The sequence below is a fragment of the Nicotiana tomentosiformis genome, chromosome 11 (assembly GCF_000390325.3).
Source record: "Nicotiana tomentosiformis chromosome 11, ASM39032v3, whole genome shotgun sequence".
Taxonomy (NCBI): domain Eukaryota; kingdom Viridiplantae; phylum Streptophyta; class Magnoliopsida; order Solanales; family Solanaceae; genus Nicotiana; species Nicotiana tomentosiformis.
This window is the reverse complement of record NC_090822.1, coordinates 107,390,214-107,404,047: the sequence shown is the minus strand read 5'-3', so window position 1 is coordinate 107,404,047 and position 13,834 is coordinate 107,390,214.

Genomic DNA, 13,834 nt, shown 5'->3' with positions numbered 1-13,834 from the left:
ATAGTGGTTTTATGGTGAAGCTAAGTGAGGAAGATGAAGTATTTTTGTATGATAAAAAATGGTGAAGAAGAAAGAGGCCCCTTGGTTTTTTCCTTTTTCTCCCTTTTCTTAGGGAGGGATCCGTGTATTCTTTTGAAGGAGGGATATGTGGGAGGTTGTGGGTGGGGACAAGCATGGGGGACAAGGAAAAGTGAAGTGGGGACAAAGTGTGGGGGGACAAAGAGTGGGGGCAAGGAAAAGTGGAGCGGGGACATGCGTGGGAAGATGGGATCGGGAAAGATGGAGTGAGAAGTGAGGTATCGGTGAGATGAGTGGGAAAAGTTCAAGCACAGTAAAAAAATTAGGTGCTCACAACATGCCCCTCTTTGCTTGAAAACATGAAGAGTTTTCAGGCAAAGAAAAGATGAGCGATATGACTAATTTTTGGCCATACCGTTATTAAAAAAGGAAGAGATAAGAGAAAATAGTGCGACCGAGTCTTGATTATGGACAACCCACATATCCCAGGATTGAAGATATAGAGGGAGTTCATGTCTACATATTACATTGGAAAGTGAAACTACTGGCGATGAAGTGGTTGTGTGATAAACTCAACAAACCAGGCACAATCATACTATGAGTTCATGGGAGGCAAACATGTGTGTGGCACAATAAGGTTGTGAACTATGAATTAAGGGCAAAATGGGATGTGAGTGAATGCTCTAGTCACAAAGGAAATATATTACCAACATATTGTCTAGACCAAAGGGGAAAGGTTTGAAGCAGATTAAGAGAGGATGAACACTTGTTATGAACCAAACATGTTAAACATGATAGCTCTTACACTGCGATACCAGGAAATACTATTGGTGACTACAATACTGGGAATAAGGTGAATTACTCATCGAGGATGGAATCAGGTGGAGTAAGTCCTACACTAAAAAAGAAAACAAGAAGGCGTCGTTGAAGAATTTAGGAGGATCTCAAGTTTTAGAAAAGGCCATGTTCGGGCCAATGACTTTTGTTGAAGTAAATATATATTAAGGGTGTTCCTTTTCTAGTAATATATTGCTTATGAGGCCACGATCGGTGTTATTTTTATATTATATGCGTCATTTGATTATGTATATGTTGTTAGGATTGGTTTTTGGGATTCTCTGCCAGGTGGACAGGCCCAGAAAATTTTGAAGTACTTAAGCGCTATTAAGAAAGTTGATGTGCGCTAATTTTATTATTTTGTGTGCATACGAGAACTATTAATGGGATATATATCAATGGGATATGATAATAAGTGTACGAGTCATATTATAAGTGATGTGGGGTCTAGGGAGAGACCTAAGTCCAAGTCAAGTTGAAAATTTCATGATAGACTAAAGTTGCAAATGAGTACGCACAAGACCAAACTTTGGACGAGCATATATATATATATATATATATATATATATATATATAAGGAGTTATGTGGTGGATAATCTATCCAATTAAAGGTCATTGAGTATAGTTTCTAACGTTTCAAACCGTTCCTCATTTGGACATACCTACAAGAAGTTATGACCAAATTACCAAAGGCTGGCGGAGGAGCCTATGGATGCAAAGCATCCGAGGCCGCGTACGAAAGAGAGGCTAGCAGTGAAGTGCTGCCATAGCGTCCAGGTCCGCATCCGAGCTTCAAGGAGGAGTGAAGTGGGAATGCGAAGCATCCAGGGCCGCATCCGAAACCCAGAAAGCTGGGCCTATAAATACAAGGTCTGGGAAGGGGGATATTTTGAGTATTTGGGGGTTAGGGTTCTTGAGGTGAAGGGATGATTTTGAGCTCAAATCAAGTCCAATCAACCAAGGTAAGTTGTTAATGATGTTTTGGGTTGATTATTACTCAATATACATAATTTCTAATATCATTCTTACATCCAAATACAAGATTTCATCATCAAATCCTCAAGAACACAAAAATCACCAAAGTTGTGATTTTTCAAGATTGATCTACTAGAGGTAATTCCAATGCTTTAAACTCGTTTAATATGAGTAGTTAGAAGTATTTGAAGCATTTTTTGCAAGTTTTAATGGTTGAAATATTGGATTATAAAAATCTAGTTCATGGCATGAATAGTACTTTTGAGAAAATAAGAGAGAAGGTGAATGGTAATCTTGGCGATGAAATTTATGAATACATTAAACCTATGGGATTTGTTACTAATATTGGTCTCATTGGATGTTGTTATTATAGATTGAAGTTGATTGTTATTATATATATAAAAAATATGCTACGTGTAGTTCAAGGAAAAGGATGGAATGCTGAGTTGGAGAGTCGAGTTAGGTTCCGTCGAGGCTCCGATCTGTAGTCCAGTTATTACATCAAAATCAAAAGAAACTAAACAAGCCTATCAACTATGAGTTATAAGATTCCTATTTATAAATCTTCTAAAACTTGATCTTGAGTCTTCACGCAGACTCTGATCTAAACCTTAATGCTTGCTAGGTGCAGGTGCTAGTTCATTCTTCTACGACTTCTTCTGATCAAAACGGGAAATGTAAAGCTCGTTACTTTAGTCATGTCTTGAGCTTTTCCATATCCTTTCCATTTGCTTCTGCATTTGAATTCACTTATTTTTCTTTTCTTTTCTTTATTCTAAATTGAGATTTTTCTTTTGCTCATTTCGAACCCTCTACCTCGAGATAAAACAAAAACCTGCTCAGACATCAAAACAAACAAACAAACGAAATTTTTCTTCCCCAGTTTTCACTAGGAAAATCACGCGCGTTATTGTAACAAAATTCTAAAGTACTTCTTTATTGAAAGCAACTAAAGTGTCGGGAATGGTGTACCCTGGGAAAATATGAAGATGATTTTTTTTTTGGGAATGGTGTACCCTATATTAATAAAGATATCACGGAGTAGTGTATCATGCATTTAAGCTCAAATCAACTAGGGAGTGGTGTACCCTATGTTACTAAAAAGAAATATAACCAGGGATTGGCACCCTGTATTACTGAAAGAAAATATAATCAGGGGTTGGCGCCCTGTATTACTGAAAAGAAAATGGAACTAGGGGTTGGCGCCATGTATTACTGAAAAGAAAATGTAACTAGGGGTTGACGCCTTGTATTACTGAAAAAGGAAATGTAACCAGGGGTTGGCGCCCTGTATTATTGAAAAAGGAAATGTAACCAGGGGTTGGCGCCCTATATTACTGAAAAGGAAATGTAACTAGGGGTTGGCGCCCTGTATTATTGAAAAGGGAAATGTAACCAGGGGTTGGCGCCCTGTATTACTGAAAAGAAAATGTAACCAGGAGTTGGCACCCTTTATTACTGAAAAAGAAAATGTAACTATATTACTGAAAAAGGAAATGTAACCAGGGGTTGGCGCCCTGTATTACTGAAAAGGAAATGTAACTAGGGGTTGGCGCCCTGTATTACTTAAAATGAAAATGTAACCAGGGGTTGGTGCCCTATATTACTGAAAAGGGAATGTAACCAGGGGTTGGTGCCTTGTATTACTGAAAAGGGAAATGTAACTAGGGGTTGGCAATATGTATTACTGTAAAGGAAATGTAACTAGGGTTGGCACCATGTATTACTGAAAAAGAAATGTAACTAGGGGTTGGAGCTGTGTATTAGTGAAAAGGAGATGTAACCAGGGGTTGGCGCCCTGTATTATCGAAAAGGAAATGTAACCAGGGGTTGGCGCCCTGTATTACTAAAAAGGAAATGTAACCAGGGGTTGGCCCCCTATATTACTGAAAAGGAAACTAGGGAGTGAAGACCCTATATTTTAAAAATAAAAATAAATTAGGGAGTGGAGACCCTATGTTGGAAAAGCAGACTAGTGAGTGGAGACTCTATGTCTAAACTAATCATCAACTAGGGAGTGAAGACCATATATTGGAAAAGCAAACTACGGAGTGGAGACCTTATGTCTAAAAACATCAATTAGGGAGTGGAGACCCTATGTTGGAAAAACAGACTAGGGAGTGGAGACCCTATGTCTAAAAACATCAACTAGGGAGTGGGGACCCTATGTCTAATAACATCAACTAGGGAGTGGAGAACCTATGTTGGAAAAGCAGACTAAGGACTGGAGACCCTATGTCTAACAACATCAACTAGGGAGTGGAGACCTTATGTTGGAAAAGCAGACTAGGACCCTATGTCTAAAAACATCAACTAGGGAGTGGAGACCCTATGTTGGAAAAACAGACTAAGGAGTGGAGACCCTATGTCTAAAAATATCAACTAGGGAGTGGAGACCCTATGTTGGAAAAGCAGACTAGGGAGTGGAGACCCCATGTCTAAAAACATAAACTAGGGAGTGAAGACCCTATGTTGGAAAAGCAGACTAGGGAGTGGAGACCCCATGTCTAAAAAGATAAACTAGGGAGTGGAGACCCTATGTTGGAAAAGCAGACTAGGGAGTGGAGACCCCATGTCTAAAAATATCAACTAGGGAGTGGAGACCCTATGTCTAAAACATCAACTAGGGAGTGGAGACCCTATGTTGGAAAAGCAGACTAGAGAGTGGAGACCCAATGTCTAAAATAATCATCAACTAGGGAGTGGAGATCCAATATTGGAAAAGCAGACTAAGGAGTGAAGACCCTATGTCTAAAAACATCAACTAGGAAATGGAGACCATATGTTGGAAAAGCAGATTAGGGAGTGGAGACCCTATGTCTAAAAACATCAACTAGGGAGCGGAGACCCTATGTTGGAAAAAAAGACTAGGGAGTGGAGACCTTATGTCTAAAAATATCAACTAGGGAGTGGAGACCCTATGTTGGAAAAGTAGACTAGGGAGTGGAGACCCTATATCTAAAATAATCATCAACTAGGGAGTGAAGACCCTATGTTGGAAAAGCAGACTAGGGAGTGGAGACCCAATATCTAAAATAATCACCAACCAGGGAGTGGAGACCCTATGTTGGAAAAGCAGACTAGAGAGTGAAGACCCTATGTCTAAAAATATCAACTAGGGAGTGGAGACCCTATGTTGGAAAAATATCTTAGGGAGTAGAGACCCTATACTACCATGATTTTGAATCTTCTTTCTTTTCTCTCTTTTCATCATATTGTTTTTATTTAAAAGAGAATGAGTAAAATGCGGGGAAAGAATTTGGAGAAGACTTACCTTTTTTTGGAGTGGTTGTTGTTGCAGAGCTATTTCAGTCTCCGCGTGATTTTCTTTTTAGCCGCACCTGCTTCTTGCAAGGTTGCTTTGGATTACACCTATTTCTTGTGGTTCAAACAAAGAACAATTTGTCAGTTTGAAACAATGGTTGGTTTGAGACCTTGAGTGCTTTAGTCACTTGATCTCGGCCCGTCTTCTTTGATGGTACTTTCAACTGCAACTGGTTGTTCCCTGAACACAGACTTCATTTCTGGCCCCAGAGAAACCTTGGATTTTCTAAAACTTTACTATGACGGTTGGTCGCGTGAGACTTAACCTTTTTCAGCTTCATTTTGCCTTTGTAGGCTTTTCACTTCTTTCCTCTAAATTAAACTTCAGAGCGTTGGGGAACCTTTGGCTTTTCAAACTTTGCCAAAATGGTTAGCTACATGGGACTTAACCTTTTCAACTTTATTTTGTCTTTGTGGGCATTTAACTTTGCTTTTCTTATTTCAAGAGTCTTTGACTTCGAGGCATCGACCATCATTGCAAGTCGGAGTCGACTTGATGACCCTGTCGAGGCTGGGTGCCTTTTGTATATTAGCTTGTATCAAATGAGAACCTTGTAAATCAGTCTTACCGTCCCTTCTTTGTCTTAGTTTCGAAACAGAGTTAAACTAAAATGGATTAAAGAAAAACAAGCAATGGAATGAACAAATGAATTTAGAAAAAAAGTATCCTTTTTGGGGAAAGGAAAGAAGGACTTATCTGGGGTACATGCGGACTTCAATAAACATGACATGCCTTTTGGACTAGATTCCCGATCTGTGTAAACCGTCCGACTCTCAAACATTCATCAAATCTTTGCCTCGAAATCGGAAAAAATTTCCCAAGTTGTGTCGATGCCAGTAACTGTGGGAATCCTCTTTTTCGATTAGTAGCGCCTTTTGCGGGTTTTCACCAACTGACCTCTCTTGTTTCTCTTCTCACAATCGTCTTATAGTGCTCTTTGCGAATTTTCACTAACTAGACTCTTTCATTTTAATTTCTCTGCTTACCATCGCTTTACGGTGCCCGTGAGGGTTTTCACCAATAAGACTCTCTCATTTTATTTCTCTCATTTGATTGCATCAGATCCAAGTAACTATATCTCCCATTTTGAACCTCTTTGCCGATTGATCAGAAGGACTTGAACAAGATTTGGGGTAAAAAAAATTTGGATTGAATTACAACTTTGGAACCTTTCAGGCGAAACCATCGCTGAACCATTATAGCACCTGCCCCAGTTTTACTTTTGGGGGAATTTGAATTTTTATTTTGGTGTGACTTCACCCCAGAGAGAGGCTGCCTACGTATCCTTTCGGAATCAAGTCAAACGTAGTTCAATATAACTACTTTTGTTTTGTTTTTGTTTTTGTTTTATTTTGTTTTCTCTTTGTTTTTCCTTCTTTCTTTTTTTTTTAGATTTTCATTCATTTTAGTTTTTCAATAGTAACTTCCAAGTTCCAAAGAGGGCAATCAAAGAAAAGGGAACCAGCTCAAAGGGTTTGCAAAAGGTTGATAGTACTTGGATAGTGAGAAAGAAAGCCTTTTTCATCCCAACCGGAGAACATTGATGTTATATAGATGATCAAACATAATACCTTTTGACTACATCTGCTTTGACAGTTGTTTCAGGGATATTTCCTTTGATGTTTCCCAAGTACAATACTCTCTTTTGGCAGTACTTTCGTCACAATGTATGGACCTTTTGACATTTTCGATTCTTTATTTTATTTAAAATTATCTTCATTGCATTCTGATTTTTGATTCATTATTTCAAAGTCTGACAGCGTTTTAGGATCTGGGTCTAAAGTCCGCAGGCATGTTATATCATCAAAATATGCATTTAACAGAACTCAAAAGAGAATAAGAAAAGTGACAAGATTAAGAAAAGAGATATTCCTAGATAATGAAATATTAATTTCATTTGATTTTTAAAAAAAAATTAAAGATAGAAGGGTTTACATCGGAAAGAAAACAACAAAGTTAAACATCCGGATCACACCGTGAAATAATCCGAAAGCTAAAAGGATAGCAAGACCGGCTACCGAGACTCTCGTCTGATAGGGAACTTTCAGGTTTGGCGACCGTTTTTTTGGCTTTTCTTCTGTCTCGACAATGGCTGCAATAGCCTTCAGTGCTGGATCAAATTCCTCATCTTCACAAATCATTCCAACTACTGGCCCATTGTTGTGAGCAGGCAAGGGATTGTTTGTCACATCATGAGCCTCCTCGTCCTGAAGAACTATTGCCTTGACTTCGATGAGGTTTTCCACTGCTCTTTTGAGAGTCCAACAATCTGCAGTATCATGTCCCACTACTCCGGAGTGGTATTCACATCTAGCATCAGTTCGGTGCGAGGGGGACTTGGGGTTTGACTGGTTCGGGGCCACTGGCTGCAGTAGACCTAGCATGACTAGCTTTTGGAACAAGCTAGAGTATGATTCACCAATAGGTGGTGAACCTTCTGAGGGCCTCTCTTGGGCGAGGATTATATTGGGAAACATTTGGTTGGCGATTATATGGAGCTTGGTAGGGACGGGCATTTATAAGAGATGGAGCTCGATTTTGTGTATGATGTTGTGGCCGCGTGTAAGATTGCGCGTTCATCACCGTATAGGGAGGCGATGCCACTACAGAAAGAGCATCTTGATGGGAATAATAGTGTTGTGGGACCTCAAGAAGCATATATGATTGGTTGAATGCCCTGCGGGCCCCCCTCAGTCTGGAAGCCATCATGGCTCTCTCTTCTCTCATGTTTCTATTCATCAAACCCCCCAAACTATTCTGAACGGCCTGTGATGTAGCCTTAAAAGTAGCTCGACTCAAGATTCAGCCCGTTTTCAAACTATTTTCGACCATCTCCCCAATTATGATAGCCTCAGCGAATGGTCTACCCATAGCAGACATCATGTTCTGGAAATAATCAGGCTCTTGAGCCTCTAGAAAAACAGTGATCAACTCATGATTATCCATGGGTGGCTTAAAACTAGCCGCTTGCTCCTTCTACTTGATGGCATACTCCCCAAAGCTTTCCGTCGGCTTTTTCTTCATATTGGACAGGGAATTGCGATTCGGCGCAATATCAATGTTGTATTGAAATTATTTGACGAAGGTTTGGCCATGTCGTCCCAGACATACCAGTGAGAGATATCTTGGTCAATGAACCATTCAGAGGCTACCCCCACAAGACTTTCTCCAAAATAAGCCATCAATAATTCTTCTTTTCCACCTACACCCCTCAGCTGGTTGCAGTACCTTTTCAAGTGGGCGATAGGGTCGCCGTGTCTATCATATTTCTCAAATTTTGGGGTCTTGAACCCTGATGGCAAATGGAAATGAGGGAACATACATAGATCACTGAGTGAAACACTTTTGTGGCCACCTAGTCCATGTATGTTCTTTATGTTCTGTTTAAGACTTTTCATTTTCCTGGCCATCTCATCCGGCTCAACCGTCTTGGCAGGTTTTTCATTTTCCACTGGTGACTCGTACTGAGGAGTCTGATTGTATGGAGCCGAGACCCTAAAAGCCATATTTGGAGAATAGTATTGGCCATCATAAGCATGCGATGGTGGCTTGTTGTTTGGCCTCGTCACAGGAGGTGGTGGCGGGATTGTATATACCAACGCGCCAGACACGACGAGAGGGGTGTTCCTGATCGGTGCGACTGGATGTCGCATATTAGAGGTACCAGGGGAAGCATGAAGGCTGTAGTTTGGCACATACCCTGGTGGCAGTATGTTATCGCTCACTATATGGAGCGGTGGTTGAGTAGCCCGGGGTACGGTGGAAGTTCCCTCTGAGGGACTCTGGGGTGGAGGCTGACCGAAAACCCAAGCTTGATATACATTAGACAGTTGTTATCTCAATTTTCTTATTTCCTCCGACTCTTGCTCAACTGACGGACCTTGGGGATTGTCACTGACTAACTCGATTTCATCGTTGTTATCCATTACTACCGTTCCCCCTTTGATCTGGAGAAGTAATAATGTGTTGCCAGTTTCACCACAAACCAACCACCTTAAGCTTACTATATAAGAGACATCAAACGTGTTAGGGTTAGGCATTTTATAGATATGAATTACACGTAATATGTCACGCTCCTAACATTATTACCATTTTTTTTCTTTTCACTCACGCCTTATTTTGATCCCTCATATTAGAATCGTTGAAAAATATTTTGATCGAACCTTTTGTGGGTTGCCTACGTATCATGTCGCCACATGAATTAGATCATTACGTAGTTCAGGGAGATCGGGAATAAAATGACCATTTTTTTCTTTTTTTTATATAAAGACTTTTAAATATATATTTTTGAGTTTTTTTTCTTTTTATGTAATTTCAATTTTTATTATTATTTTATTTTTAAAAAGAAGGAATTCTAAAGAAGGAAGAAAATATTTTGGATTTCGATTTGAAATTTTGTTTTTGTTCTTTTTTTTTTACGAATGAAAGACTTCGGAAAAGAAGGAAAATATTTTTGGATTTAATTTTTTTTTTGAATTTTCTAAAGAAAGAGTTCTAAAGAGGGAATCAAGGAAAGGGAAAATATTTTTGAATGTTTGTTTTTGAAAATTGGGGTCGGAACCGATGAGATTTGCCTACGTATCTCACATCCGGTGAGAATCAGACCCGCGTAGTTCGATTCAAGACTTGATAGATTTTGACCATTTTTTATTTTTCCTTTTTTGTTTTTCATTTTTTTATTGTAAAAAATAGTTTATCTGTACAAAACTGGGGGACAAATTATTTTTTTTCAACTCCGCTCAACTAATTTTCTAAAGCTAGTCAACAATGCAAGCAAATCTTCCAAATAATGCAGCAAGTAGCACATAAGTGAACATGATTGTCGCAAAAAGGATACCTGTCTTATACGGACCCGACCCCTATGCCGAGTTTCGCCAAGTCAAATGCACATGATGCAACAAAGCGATCCTACTAGGAATAACCAAGCATGTGGCTTGTTCTTCTAGGTTTTAGAAATCTTAAGGGTTGAGGTGTATCTAGACTGGCCATTAAACGAGCAGACAACTCGAGTTGGGAAGGGGTAGCGTACTGGGAGCAATACTTCTCAAGCTTAACTACTGGAACCTCCCCGTTCTTAAACATGGGTGACTAATAATCCTTCACCGGGAGCCTAGTCCCACCAGCTTTATCTCAAAGAAGAATGGGGCGCGTATCCGCGATTCCCAGGGTTATATTGAGAAGACTCAGAGGGGGTGCATGAGAAGACAATTTATATATACAATTTAACAATATCAAAGCGGTAAAAACTGGACAAGTAGCACATTAGGCCCAAAAATATCACAATATATACAAAAATTAATAAAGCCAAATAAAGTCAATGAACAAGCTCGAATTCTTGAATTTTTCAGCGGAGTCGCCAGAGCTGTCACACCCCTTTTTACCCCGCCACAAAAGATTATGTGTTATGAAATGTGGGGGTTAAATAGTTTTTCCAATTAAAGTGACAAACTTGAGTAGGGATTATTTTATTTACATAGTCGCCACTTGGAATTGAGTTTTGGGTGTTCCAAGTCACCTTTTATTTGAATCCATAGTCAAAGGAAGGTGTGACTCTATTATTATTGGTCTGCAAAAATAAAGTCTGGATAAGAAATTCTGTTGAACGGGGAGAAGGTGTAAGGCATTCTCCGAGTCCCTTGGTTCTAGCATAGTCGCTTTATTGACTACATTTGGCTTATTAATTTTGGATAAACTGTGATTTATTGGTTTACATGTTTTATCTATCCGCTTTTAATTATTAAAATATGAAATTATCTTTGAAACGAATCACGTGTATGAATCCATTTTTTATTGTGCCAAAATCATGTCACGCGTACGTGTACACATTATGCCACGCGAACATATACATAATCACGATGATTTGATTAATTAGGAGCGCGCCTAAAGTATTCTAACGCATTCATGATTTGTTTCTTTTTCCTAAGTTTGAAATTATTGTGAGGCCAAGAATGAGCAATATAATCTACTTCAAACTAAATTAAAACACCTTTCATAAAGACGTTGTATACTTTCCCAAATTTAAAATTAATATTTTTATTTTTTACTATTCACGAGATTCCTTTTTCCACAAAAGGTTAAATATCCAACAAATATGGAAAGCAAATGCAATCTACGGTTGCAACATTCACAATTATTATAACATTAATATAAAAGACAGAATCATATTCCACAACGAAATCTAACAAATCGGAAAAGTTTTCCTGCCAAATAACGAAAAATTTGAAGGAAAAGATATAATTATTTGCAAGATTCCAAAAAAAAAAATTATCCACAAGCAGACACCGCCAATATCAATACAAAGCTAACTCAAAGATTAAATAACATCCATGCATGCCTAACCTTTATTCAAGCTCAAAAAGGATAATAACCAATATTAATTAAAAGAAAGGTTAGAGATTGACCTTTATATTGATAAACAAAGCTAAAAATTTACAACTTAATCAGAACAAACAGAGCAACGACTGTCGGACTAGAACACTGAAGTTGCGAACCGAAACCTCGACATAGAAGCCTCGCCGGATCTTCCACGGAATTTGGTTGCTCGACTGGTTTTTGCTGGAATGGATGGTTGTTTTTGATGGTGAAAATTGAATTGTTTTGTGTGGTATGTTGGGTTGTATTTTGCTGGTGATTCAGCTGCTTTTCATGGCTGAGTTTAAGAGCGAACAGTGATTTTATGGTGAAGCTAAGTGAGAAAGATGAAGTATTTTTGTATGATAAAAATGGTGAAGAAGAAGGAGGCCCCTCAGTTTTTTTCTTTTTCTCCCTTTTCTTAGGGGAGGGACATGTGTGTGTGTGTGGAGGGGGGGGGGGGAGAGGGGTTATGAGTGAGGACAAGCATGGGGGATAAAAAAAATGGAGTGGGGACAAAGTGTAGGGGGACAAAGAGTGGGGGGGCAAGGAAAAGTGGAGTGGGGACATGCGTGGGAAGATGGGAATGAGAAAAATAGAGTGAGAAGTGAGTTATTGGTAAGATGAGTGGAAAAAAAATTCAAACACGGTAAAAAATTAGGTGCTCACACTTAGTATTGGTCGATCTCCGGATCTTGAGTTCAATATTGACTCGAGACCGATATTGACTCGGTCTCGGTATTAATCGGTTTCTGGCTCTTGAGCTCGATAATACTACTTCATATCATAGCTCGATATTAACTCGAGCTCGATATTGTCTCGGGCTCGATATTGATTGGTCCCTGAATCTTGAGCTCGATAACCTGACTTTATTTCTTATCTCGATTTTACAATGACGACCCTCGGTTCATCATGTTCCAATCTCGACTAATTACATGTAGGGCAAACTCGAATTTGACCATATACAAAGTTATAATATGTATAGATATGTTGCATGACAAACATTTCATGAATAAAAGAAGGAAATTTTACCTCATATAGTAAAGGTATACACCTTATTTATTATAAATCAAAATTATTTTAAAATATTATTTTTCATAGCTACCTTTTATATTTTATAGCAAAATAAGTATTTATGGTATATACTACCATTGAGACATGAAATAGGCTATTTATGTTTTTCCTCTCTTAGACAGCTGGACATATCTATTTTTAAGGTGATTGTCGTTACTGTATTCATGAATACATGACGCGAATATATGTGAATACATGTGCGTATAGCTGGACTGCCCTGATTTTAGGTGCTTTTTACTGCGCTACATGTGAATACATGCGCGTACAGCTGGACTGCCCTGATTTTAAGGGAATTTTGTTGTTGTATTCATGAATACATGGCGCGAATACATGTGAATTCATGCGCGTACAACTGGACAACCCTGATTTTAGGGCCTTTTTGCTGTTGTATTCATGAATACATGACGCGAATACATGTGAATACATGCACGTACAGTTGGACTACTCTAATTTTTAGACGTTTTTTGTTGCTGTATTCATGAATACAGCAGCGTGAATACAGTGAATACACTGCCTTAACAACTGAATAGTAGCTATAGGAAGTAATTATGCATATGATAGCTATATGAAGTTAATAGCCACTAAACAATAGTTGTTTCCGAAATTTCCTCGTAAAAGAACATTCGAAAGCCTTTTAATGACACGGGCCTTAACCAAATCCCAAATTCCTTCTTATGGGCTAAATGAACCAGCTTGCTCCACCACTTTCTGCAGTGAATTCCTTGCGTTTTTTTTCTAACAAAATCAAATTATATAACTCTCTTTCTTTTGCTCTTTTTATTCTTTGAAAATGTAATTCCTTTTATCTGTCTCTAATTATACGATAAACCTTGTATTTTACTTAAAAAAAAGAGATAAACAATAAGATTCCGAGTTTTGGTGAATTGGATCTTAATGCTATTTTCGCTCCCATTACTTAAAGAAACTCTCAGCTCCAATTTTGGGGTTTGTGATTCTATCTGCGTATTGTAATTAGAGAACAAACCTTATCCATCTTAGCATTGTTTTTAAATGGTAAAACTCGAATGCTATTGAAATTCTCTATGTTATGGACTTATGGTTTGTCGCAAATCGCAATTACTTAAACAAAATCTCAAATTCAATATCATAATTAGCATTATGTTCCCTGTGATTCTTACAAGAGTATTATTTGCTTATCACAATTGTGTACTTGTTAGAGTTTTTGCAAGAATCAAATTTCTGGAGATTTAAATGACTAATCACAACAAAACGTTATTGAAATTTAAAGATGCG